The sequence below is a fragment of the Panthera onca genome, chromosome F2 (assembly GCF_046562875.1).
Source record: "Panthera onca isolate mPanOnc1 chromosome F2, mPanOnc1 haplotype 2, whole genome shotgun sequence".
Taxonomy (NCBI): domain Eukaryota; kingdom Metazoa; phylum Chordata; class Mammalia; order Carnivora; family Felidae; genus Panthera; species Panthera onca.
In genome coordinates this window covers 53,597,731-53,609,871 of record NC_138356.1, presented here as the reverse complement: position 1 = coordinate 53,609,871, position 12,141 = coordinate 53,597,731, and the positions used below count along the sequence as shown (strand labels likewise).

The window sequence follows — 12,141 nt, the reverse complement described above, 5'->3', positions numbered from 1 at the left end:
ATTTCTGGGTTTTCCCAAAATGCTGCTGGTATGAAATTGTAAGAAAAGAGAAGAGGCTGAAAGAAAAATCAAAGAATAGATTGTGACTCTGGTCATCATCTTACTAAAATGAGTGTTGAGAATGGGGAAAATGTGAATTTAAGAATGAAGAAGACTAGAAAAAAAGGAGAAAGAAGAGAACAAGAACCCGAAAGAAGATTGGGTAATCACATCCCTATCTTCTACTACAGACCAAAAGTGGATCTTGTGCGAGGTGGGAAACACCCATTCATCCATGTGCTGTGTCACCACACATCTTCACTTTCCACCCCATTTTGGGGCAAGGCTATCAGGATCAGCAGAATTAAACTGGCATGAGAACACCAGTCCCTACTTTTTCCTGTAATTTTTTATTCTGCTCTTTTTTCTCTTCTTTTATGCACATAGTTAAGTGTTTTAGCTCAGCTTCTGATACACATTTTATCTTTGTGATGCCACTAAGCTGCAGAATATGGTTTTTCTGGAGAGGATTCTCTCAATAAATAGATATTTTTACAATATTCACCTCCCATTTCACCAGGATTATTCTTAGGAACAAGAATCACCTATAGTAAGGTGTATTCTCTGTAATTTGAAAGCTAAAACACCTTTTAGGAGAATTTTAAGAGTGCATCTGTTTGTCAGAAGAACTAATATCTGTCCTTATTTTTTTTCCATCAAGTGGTTTTATTTTTTTAAATATATGAAATGTATTGTCAAATTGGTTTCCATACAACACCCAGTGCTCATCCCAAAAGATTCCCTCTTCAATACCCATCACCCACCCTCCCCTCCCTTTCACCCCCCATCAGCCCTCAGTTTGTTCTCAGTTTTTAAGAGTCTCTTATGCTTTGGCTCTCTCCCACTCTAACCTCTTTTTTTTCCCCCTTCCTCTCCCCCATGGGTTCCTGTTGAGTTTCTCAGGATCCACATAAGAGTGAAAACATATGGTATCTGTCTTTCTCTGTATGGCTTATTTCACTTAGCATAACACTCTCCAGTTCCATCCACGTAGCTACAAAGGGCCATATTTCATTCTTTCTCATTGCCACGTAGTACTCCATTGTGCATATAAACCACAATTTCTTTATCCATTCATCAGTTGATGGACATTTAGGCTCTTTCCATAATTTGGCTATTGTTGAGAGTGCTGCTATAAACATTGGGGTACAAGTGCTCCTATGCATCAGTATTCCTGTATCCCTTGGGTAAATACCTAGCAGTGCTACTGCTGGGTCATAGGGTAGGTCTATTTTTAATTTTCTGAGGAACCTCCACACTGTTTTCCAGAGTGGCTGCACCAGTTTGCATTCCCACCAACAGTGCAAGAGGGTTCCCGTTTCTCCACATCCTCTCCAGCACCTATAGTCTCCTGATTTGTTCATTTTGGCCACTCTGACTGGCATGAGGTGATATCTGAGTGTGGTTTTGATTTGTATTTCCCTGACGAGGAGCGACGTTGAACATCTTTTCATGTGCCTGTTGGCCATCCAGATGTCTTCTTTAGGGAAGTGTCTATTCATGTTTTCTGCCCATTTCTTCACTGGGTTATTTGTTTTTTAGGTGTGGAGTTTGATGAGCTCTTTATATATTTTGGATACTAGCTCTTTGTCCAATATATCATTTGCAAATATCTTTTCCCATTCCGTTGGTTGCCTTTTAGTTTTGTTGATTGTTTCCTTTGCTGTGCAGAAGCTTTTTATCTTCATGAGGTCCCAATAGTTCATTTTTGCTTTTAATTCCCTTGCCTTTGGGGATGCGTCAAGTAAGAAATTGCTATGGCTGAGGTCAGAGAGGTCTTTTCCTATTTTCTTCTCTAGGGTTTTGATGGTTTCCTGTCTCAGATTCAGGTCGTTTATCCATTTTGAGTTTATTTTTGTGAATGGTGTGAGAAAGTGGTCCAGTTTCATTCTTCTGCATGTTGCTGTCCAGTTCTCCCAGCACCATTTGTTAAAGAGACTGTCTTTTTTCCATTGGATGTTCTTTCCTGCTTTGTCAAAGATTAGTTGGTCATACGTTTGTGGGTCTAGTTCTGGGTTTCTATTCTATTCCATTGGTTTATGTGTCTGTTTTTGTGCCAATACCATGCTGTCTTGATGATGACAGCTTTGTAGTAGAGGCTAAAGTCTGGGATTGTGATGCCTCCTGCTTTGGTCTTCTTCAAAATTACTTTGGCTATTCTGGGCCTTTTGTGGTTCCATATGAATTTTAGGATTGCTTGTTCTACTTTCGAGAAGAATGCTAGTGCAATTTTGATTGGGATTGCATTGAATGTGTAGATAGCTTTGGGTAGTATTGACATTTTGACAATATTTATTCTTCCAATCCATGAGCACAGAATATTTTTCCATTTCTTTGTATCTTCTTCAATTTCCTTCATAAGCTTTCTATAGTTTTCAGCATACAGATCTTTTACATCTTCGGTTAGATTTATTCCTAGGTATTTTATGCTTCTGGGTGCAATTGTGAATGGGATCAGTTTCTTTATTTGTCTTTCTGTTGCTTCATTATTAGTGTATAAGAATGCAACTGATTTCTGTACATTGATTTTGTATCCTGCGACTTTGCTGCATTCATGTATCAGTTCTAGCAGACTTTTGGTGGAGTCTATCAGATTTTCCATGTATACTATCATGTCATTTGCAAAAAGTGAAAGTTTAACTTAATCTTTGCCAATTTTGATGCCTTTGATTTCCTTCTGTTGTCTGATTGCTGACGCTAGCACTTCCAACACTATGTTAAACAACAGTGGTGAGAGTGGACATCCCTGTTGTGTTCCTGATCTCAGGGGAAAAGCTCTCAGTTTTTCCCCATTGAGGGTCATGTTAGCTGTGGGCTTTTCACAAATGGCTTTTATGATGTTTAAGTATGTTCCTTCTATCCCGACTTTCTCAAGGGTTTTTATTAAGAAAGGATGCTGAATTTTGTCAAATGCTTTTTCTGCATTGATTGACAGGATTATATGGTTCTTATCTTTTCTTTTATTAATGTGATGTATCACGTTGATTGATTTGTGAATGTTGAACCAGCCCTGCATCCCAGGAATGAATTCCACTTGATCATGGTGAATAATTCTTTTTATATGCTGTTGAATTCGATTTGCTAGTATCTTACTGAGAATTTTTGCATCCATATTCATCAGGGATATTGGCCTGTAGTTCTCTTTTTTACTGGGTCTCTGTCTGGTTTAGGAATCAAAGTAATACTGGCTTCATAGAATGAGTCTGGAAGTTTTCCTTCCCTTTCTATCTTTTGGAATAGCTTGGGAAGAATAGGTATTATCTCTGGTTTAAATGTCTGGTAGAACTCCCCTGGGAAGCCATCTGGTCCTGGACTCTTATTTTTTGGGAGATTTTTGATAACTGATTGAATTTCTTTGCTGGCTATGGGTCTGTTCAAGCTTTCTATTTCCTCCTGGTTGAGTTTTGGAAGCGTGTGGGTGTTTAGGAATTTTTCCATTTATTCCAGAATGTCCAGTTTGTTGACATATAGTTTTTCATAGTATTCCCTGATAATTGCTGGTATTTCTTTTTTTTTTAATTTTTTTTTAACATTTATTTATTTTTGAGACAGAGACAGAACATGAACGGGGTGGGGGGGGGGGGCAGGGAGAGAGGGAGACACAGAATTGGAAGCAGGCTCCAGGCTCTGAGCCATCAGCCCAGAGCCCGACGCGGGGCTCGAACTGACGGACTGCAAGATCGTGACCTGAGCTGAAGTTGGACGCTTAACCAACCGAGCCACCCAGGCGTCCCAGATTGCTTGTATTTCTGAGGGATTGGTTGTAAGAATTTCATTTTCATTCGTGATTTTATCTATTTGGGTCATCTCCCTTTTCTTTTTGAGAAGTCTGGCTAGAGGGTTATCAATTTTGTTTATTTTTTCAAAAAACCAACTCTTGGTTTCATTGATCATTTCTACAGTTTTTTTAGATTCTATATTGTTTATTTCTGCTCTGATCTTCATTATTTCTCTTCTTCTGCTGGGTTTAGGGTGTCTTTGCTGTTCTGCTTTTATTTCCTTTAGGTGTGCTGTTAGATTTTGTATTTGGGATTTTTCTTGTTTCTTGAGATAGGCCTGAATTGCAATGTATTTTCCTCTCAGGACTGCCTTTGCTGCATCCCAAAGCGTTTGGATTGTTGTATTTTCATTTTCATTTGTTTCCATATATTTTTTAATTTCTTCTCTAAGTACCTGGTTGACCCACTCATTCTTTAGTAGGGTGTTCTTTAACCTCCATGCTTTTGGAGGTTTTCCAGACTTTTTCCTGTGGTTGATTTCAAGCTTCATAGCATTGTGGTCTGAAAGTATGCATGGTATGATCTCAATTCTTGTATACTTATGAAGGGCTGTTTTGTGACCCAGTATATGATCTATCTTGGAGAATGTTCCATGTGCACTTGAGAAGAAAGTATATTCTTTTGCTTTGGGATGCAGAGTTCCAAATGTATCTGTCAAGTCCATCTGATCCAATCCATCATTCAGGGCCCTTGTTTCTTTATTGACCGTGTGTCTGGATGATCTATCCATTGTTGTGAGTGGGGTGTTAAAGTCCCCTGCAATGACCACATTCTTATCAATAAGGTTGCTTACGTTTGTGAGTAATTGTTTTATATATTTGGGGCTCCTGTATTCGGTGCATAGACATTTATAATTGTTAGCTCTTCCTGATGGATAGACCCTGTAATTATTATATAATGCCCTTCTTTATCTCTTGTTACAGCCTTTAATTTAAAGTCTAGTTTTGTCTGATATAAGTATGGCTACTCCAGCTCTCTTTTGACTTCCAGTAGCATGATAAATAGTTCTCCATCCCCTCACTTTCAATCTGAAAGTGTCCTCATGTCTAAAATGAGTCTCTTGTAGACAGCAAATAGATGGGTCTTGTTTTTTTATCCATTCTGATACCCTGTGTCTTTTGGTTGGCGCATTTAGTCCATTTACATTTAGTGTTATTATAGAAAGATATGAGTTTAGAGTCATTGTGATGTCTGTAGGTTTCATGCTTGTAACGATGTCTCTGGTACTTTGTCTCACAGGATCCCCCTTAGGATCTCTTGTAGGGCTGGTTTAGTGGTGATGAATTCTTTCAGTTTTTGTTTGTTTGGGAAGACCTTTATCTCTCCTATTCTAAATGACAGATTTGCTGGATAAAGGATTCTCGCTGCATATTTTTTTCTGTTCATCACATTGAAGATTTCCTGCCATTCCTTTCTGGCCTGCCAAGTTTCAGTAGAAAGATCCGTCACAAGTCTTATCGCTCTCCTTTTATATGTTAGAGTATGTTTATCCCTAGCTGCTTTCAGAATTTTCTCTTTATCCTTGTATTTTGCCAGTTTCACTATGATATGTCGTGCAGAAGATCGATTCAGGTTACGTCTGAAGGGAGTTCTCTGTGCCTCTTGGATTTCAATGCCTTTTTCCTTCCCCAGTTCAGGGAAGTTCTCAGCTATTATTTCTTCAACTACACCTTCAGCACCTTTCCCTCTCTCTTCCTCCTCTGGAATACCAATTATGCGTAGATTATTTCTCTTTAGTGCATCACTTAGTTCTCTAATTTTCCCCTCATACTCCTTTTTTAATCTCTCTTTTTCTCAGCTTCCTCTTTTTCCATAATTTTATCTTCTAGTTCACCTATTATCTCCTCTGCCTCTTCAGTCCGAGCTGTGGTTGTGTCCATTTTATTTTGCAGCTCCTTTATAGCATTTTTTAGCTCCTCCTGGCTGTTCCTTAGTCCCTTGATCTCTGTAGCAAGAGATTCTCTGCTGTCCTCTGTACTGTTTTCAAGCCCAGCGATTAATTTTATGACTATTATTCTAAATTCACTTTCTGTTATATTGTTTAAATCCTTTTTGATCAGTTCATTAGCTGTTGTTATTTCCTGGAGATTCTTTTGAGGGGAATTCTTCCGTTTCGTCATTTTGGATAGTCCCTGGAGTGGTGCAGAACTGCAGGGCACTTCCCCTGTGCTGTCTTGAATAACTTGTGTTGGTGGGTGCGGCCGCAGTCAGACCTGATGTCTGCCCTCAGCCCACCACTGGGGCCACAGTCAGACTGGTGTGTACCCTCTCTTCGCCTCTCCTAAGAGCAGGATTCACTGTGGGGTGGTGTGGCCCATCTGGGCTACTTGCACACTGCCAGGCTTGTAGTGCTGGGGATTTGGCGTATTAGCTGGGGTGGATTGGCAAGGTGCACAAGGCCGGAGGGGGAGGCTCAGCTCACTTCTCCTTTGGTGATCCCCTTCGGGAGGGGCGCTGGGGCACTGGGAGGGAGTCAGACCTGCCACCGGAGGGATGGATCCACAGAAGCACAGCGTTGGGTGTTTGCGTGGTGCAAGCAAGTTCCCTGGCAGGAACTGGTTCCCTTTGGGACTTTGGCTGGGGGATGGGTGAGGGAGATGGCGCTGGCGAGCACCTTTGTTCCCGCCAAGCTGACCTCTGACGTCCGGGGCTCAACAACTCTCCCTCCCGTTGTCCTCCAGCCCTCCCACTCTCCGAGCAGAGCTGTTAGCTTATAACCTCCCAGATGTTAAGTCCCGCTTGCTGTCAGAACACACTCCGTCCGGCCCCTCCGCTTTTGCCAGCCAGACTTGGGGGCTCTGCTTGGCGGGCGGGCCGCCCCTCCGCCCCGGCTCCCTCCTGTCAGTCCATGTAGCGCGCACCGCACTTCCACCCTTCCTACCCTCTTCCGTGGGCCTCTCATCTATGCTTGGCTCTGGAGAATCCGTTCTGGTGGTTTTCTGGGTTATTTAGGCAGGTGTGGGTGGAATCTAAGTGATCAGCAGGATGCAGTGAGCCCAGCGTCCTCCTATGCTGCCGTCTTCCCACTGACCCCCATCAAGTCAGTATCTGTCCTTAGAAAAAAACTTAAATTGATCAAGCATAGATAACAATAATAATAACATATAATAAGAATAACAACAACATAAATAGAGATTTACATGTGTTATATGCTGCCTTCAGTGTTTTATGTGTATTAATTAAATCAGTCCTTATAACAATCCTATAAGATAGATATTACTGGCATCCCCAATTTAGCAATATGGAAACTGTGACAGTCCCAACCGAGGTCCCACAGCCTATAACTGGAATACTTAGGAATCACAACCAGGGAACCTGGCTCTATAGCTTCAGCTTCTTAACCACTCTATTACATTTAAATAAATATTTGTTGCATGAATAAACAGGCAGATTAAAGAATGAAAGGATGGTTAAATTAAGTAGTTTTTAGATATAGTTCATTTTGAGAAAGATTGAAAGAGCACAAACTGGGGAAAGTCAGAGGGAGAGAGAGGAGAGAGAGTTTCAAGCAGGCTCCATCCTCGGCGCTGGCCCGATGCAGGGCTCAATCCCATGACCCTGGATCATGACCAGAATTGAGATGAAGAGTTGGATGCTTAACTGACTGAGCCACCCAGGTGCCCCAGATATAGTTCTTGATATGTATTTGGTTTCTTGATATGTATTTTGTTGAACTAAAAACACTTGTGTGTGTGAGTTTTAGTAATGTCTAGAGATCCAGAAAAGCACAAAGAAAAACCCTCTATACCTTTGTGAGTGAATGTGTTAGTATACGTGGCAGGGGTGGGGAAGGGAGGGATTGTTTAATTTGGAAGGCTTGCACACTAGAGTTTTTGAGGTAATTTGAATTTGATGAAATTAACAATATCTTTCAAGACTCTTCTAGTAAATTGGGACTAAAATTGGGTCTATCAATCATATGACAACTTAGAAGAAAAATTGGGTCTAACAGTTTAAGAACCTCCAGAGAGTAAACAGATAATGTGGATTGAAAACAAATTCTTTTATTTTGGTAACTGATAATTTTGGAAATAAAATTCAGTAGCTTCCCACCTTCTTATCCTTCTTAGATCTGGCCAAAGAGAGGAAGAGATAGCTAATATATATGCCTAAAAAGTATTAAGAGAAGGATTATCTACCACTTTCTTATATCATATACAAAAGTAAACTCAAAATGGATGAAAGACCTAAACATAAGACAGGAAGCCATCAAAATCCTTGAGGAGAAAGCAAGCAAAAACCTCTTTGATCTTGGGCGCAGCAACTTCTTACTCAACACGTCTCTGGAGGCAAGGGAAACAAAAGCAAAAATGAACTACCGGGACCTCATCAAAATAAAAAAATTCTGCACAGCAAAGGAAACAATCAACAAAACTAAAAGTCAACCGACAGAATGGGAGAAGATATTTGCAAATGACATATCAGATAAAGGGTTAGTATCCAAAATCTGTAAAGAACTTATCAAACTCAACACCCAAAAAACATAATCCAGTGAAGAAATGGGCAAAAGACATGAATAGACACTTCTCCAAAGAAGATATCCAGATGGCCAACCGACACATGAAAAAATGCTCAACATCACTCATCATCAGGGAAATACAAATCAAAACCACACTGAGATACCACCTCACACCTGTCAGAATGGCTAACATTAACAACTCAGGCAACAACAGATGTTGGCGAGGATGTGGAGAAAGAGGATCTCTTTTGTATTGTTGGTGGGAATGCAAGCTGGTGCAGCCACTCTGGAAAACAGTATGGAGGTTCCTCAAAAAACTAAAATTAGAACTACTCTATGACCCAGCAATTGCACTACTAGGCACTTATCCGTGGGATACAGGTGTGCTGTTTCGAAGGGACACATGCACCGCCATTTTTATAGCAGCACTATCAACAATAGCCAAAGATGGAAAGAGCCCAAATGTCCATCGATGGATGAATGGATAAAGAAGATGTGGTGTATATATATAATGGAGTATTACTCAGCAATCAAAAAGAATGAAATCTTGCCATTTGCAACTATGTGGATGGAACTGGAGGGTATTATGCTAAGTGAAATTAGTCAGTCAGAGAAAGACAAAAATCATATGAGTTCACTCAAATGAGGACTTTAAGAGACAAAACAGATGAACATAAGGGAAGGGAAACAAAAATAATATAAAAACAGGGAGGGGGACAAAACAGAAGAGATTCATAAATATGGAGAACAAACTGAGGGTTGCTGGAGGGGTTGTGGCAGGGGGGATGGGCTAAATGGGTAAGGGGCACTAAGGAATCTACTCCTGAAATCATTGTTGCACAATATGCTAATTTGGATGTAAATTTTAAAAAATAAAAAATAAAATTTTTAAAAAAGAGAGAAGGATTATCTGTGATTCTGCTGAATTTGCACCTTGTTAGAAGATTCTGTGTCGCTATAGAGTTGCTCTACCAGAGTTCACAAAAGCACTTGCAGAAGGAATCTAATAGTACACAACACTAGACTCACAAAGTTCTTTGACCCCTGTAAGGCAGAACCACCATTGTTACAGGTATGTTTGTAACCAGTAGAAAGTGATAGATTCGAAATTTTGAAAAGCTGAGAAAGCAACCAGACTCTTTTACTTCTAATTATTTCTCTCTGACTTGGACAGTTTCTTAACCTCTTTACACCTCTATTTCCTCATTTTTAGAGTAAGATAATAGTCATACCTACCTCACTATATGGTTCTTCTTATTAAAGGAGATAATTAGTTAAAGCTTTAAGAAAGATGATTTATTAAGCAAAATGTTTAATGAATTCCTGTTGTTGCTGCTTTGTTATGTGAGACAGAACAGTAAACAGGCAATTGCAACTGAGTGCATTGTGCATTGATAGTTCAGCACACAAAGCCACAGGAGGGACATGTAACCTAACCTTAGAGATCAGGATGGGCTTCCTGGAGGAAGTGATTCCTAACCCAAGGCCTGAACGATGAATAAAACACCTATAGCATTCAACTGTCTATACCACTCTACAATTGCATGCTCAACTTTATGTGTAACAGCATTTTTCCATAAGGTTCCAAGAAATGTTTTTCATGGAATTCGTCTTTGTGAACCCATTCTTTATCCATAACATGACACACACAACTCTGTCCCCAAACGAAACTCACTTCCACCTCGACCCAGTATTCTTGGGAGGTTTTAAATATAAGATAGATGCTTTTAGCATGGAATTATAAATTCACAAAGTGATTAAAATACAAAAATAAAATGTAAACTATCAAGTCAGTAATTTCACGTTGAAACTGAAATTTCCCAATCTCATCAAATGACTAAAGGTATTTTGGATCAGTTTTTAAATTTTTGCCAGCGCCTCGGTTGTAGTCATTAATCTCCAGGCTTTTCAGTGCCCACAGACAATGCTGTTATACAGAGCGTGTCCTCAACTACATGCTCAAGTTATTTTAGAATCTGCCCATTATCACCTAATGAGGGCAAAAGAAACAAACTATATTCCCATGTCTTTGACATATACCATCTTAATTTTATTTTTTCTCCCTTCTTTTTCATTTTATTGTTATATATACTTTCTTGCTAGTATTGTTTAATGTGTATTAATCTTACCTTCAATTTTGCCTGCTTTTTCACCTTGCTCAAATGGATTGTAAGCTGGTTGAGGACAGGAACCATGATGGGCTGTTGCATCCAACCCCACAGACTGGGTGTGCCCTGCTTAAGTCCAGTGGGCACCATCCTCAGTACACAGTATGAACGCCGACTGGGGCTGAGCAATGCAGCATCCCTGGGGCTCCATGCAAAAGTTCTTTTGAATTTTCTTAGCGTATCTAAGAAAGTCAGTCTAATCAATATCAATTGTTTAATTGATTTTTGATTGTTTGAAGGCACAAGCTCATGCTTTACGTTTTTATAATCAACAAGCATTTAAAATATTTCATGAGCTTTTCATCCCTAGTATTTGAATATTTCTTTTCGAATAATCTATAATCCATTTTAAATCATCAGAATAAATGTTAGACCAGTATTAAAACATTTGAACAAATGTATTTGTTGAAGACCTAGGTCTCTATGTCAACATAAAATTTTATTTTGAATTAATAAATGTATTTTTATCTGTCCCAGTAATAAATCCATTATATTAAAGAAGACTTAGATATTAAGAGCACACATTTACCAGATTTTTATTTTTCCTTCTAACACCTCAAAAAATATTCTTTGGTTATTTTAAAACAGTGACTAAGGCAAAACCCCTCTTTGAATATATATTTCATTTTAAAATAAACAATCTAACCAGTGTGTTTTGAACTAGCACCAAAATGGATAAATCTGGAAATAACAGCTACATGATAAAATGTACTACTGCTTGGTGGTTTCTTTCTTTTGGCTGATTTCATGATTTACTCTATTTTCTCCAAAATTGACTAAAGGGAAGTTTTTCTAAGAGGAAGTAGAACGCAACAATCACATAAAATTCAGAACTTAAAACGTAAATGACCTCAGATAGAGCTCACAGATTCACATTATAAAGGATGCTTGCTATAAATTATTTTGTAAAAAACAAATGCTATAAGGACTTTACATTTGGAATCAATTGAAATGCACAAGTGCTTTTAGGTTGACTTTTGAACCCCTCTGATTTGTGGCACAGATAAGAGTAAACGATGGACTAATTAATTCGTGCACAGTTTCTTGGCAAGTTAACGAATATGGTAAAGTAAATAGTTGGCTATTATTGCAGGCCACATTAAGTGCATTAAGCACTTTAAACTCTTTGTTCAAATCTGAGGGCCTGTCACTGGTACTTGAGGAATGTTTCCAGCTTCTTAGTCTTCCTTAACACTGGGGTTTCAAGACAGGGCTTTATTGATTGTCCATGTTGCAATAAACTTTGGCTCTTTTTTTATGTCCCCTCACCTCAACTCTTTGCAGGGCTGTAGGCTTGCCTTAATTGCTGCTTCCTACAAGTGAATTTTAAGTTTCTAATTCCGATCAAGAGATCAGCTCACTCTTCCTAGAGCTGCTCCTCGCCTGACTGAATATGCATGTGCGTGCACACACATGTAATTTTGCTTGTGTGTTTGTGTTTGTCATTACAGATTATAGGGAAAAGAGTAGAACTAAGATGAATCATCTGCTTCCTATATGTACTTCCTGTAAGGTACTCCCTTGCTTTATTTTCTTTTAACTTCACGATTTATAAATAGAAAGTCTACTTGCCCAATTAAAGCATATATAAGGAATATACATAAGGAAACAAATGAGACAGAGAGGTCAACATTGGTTAGTCAAGGTGACACAAACAGGGCCTGAGCCTATGCGCAGGATGCCATACCCATTTTCC

At 39.2% G+C, this 12,141-nt stretch overlaps 1 long non-coding RNA gene across 1 annotated transcript in view; it reads left to right on the top strand.

Moving 5' to 3' along the window:
- The window catches only part of LOC132664414 (uncharacterized), a 115,552-nt gene that overhangs the window by 84,836 nt on the left and 18,575 nt on the right, over positions 1–12,141 (top strand). The window lies entirely within an intron of this gene.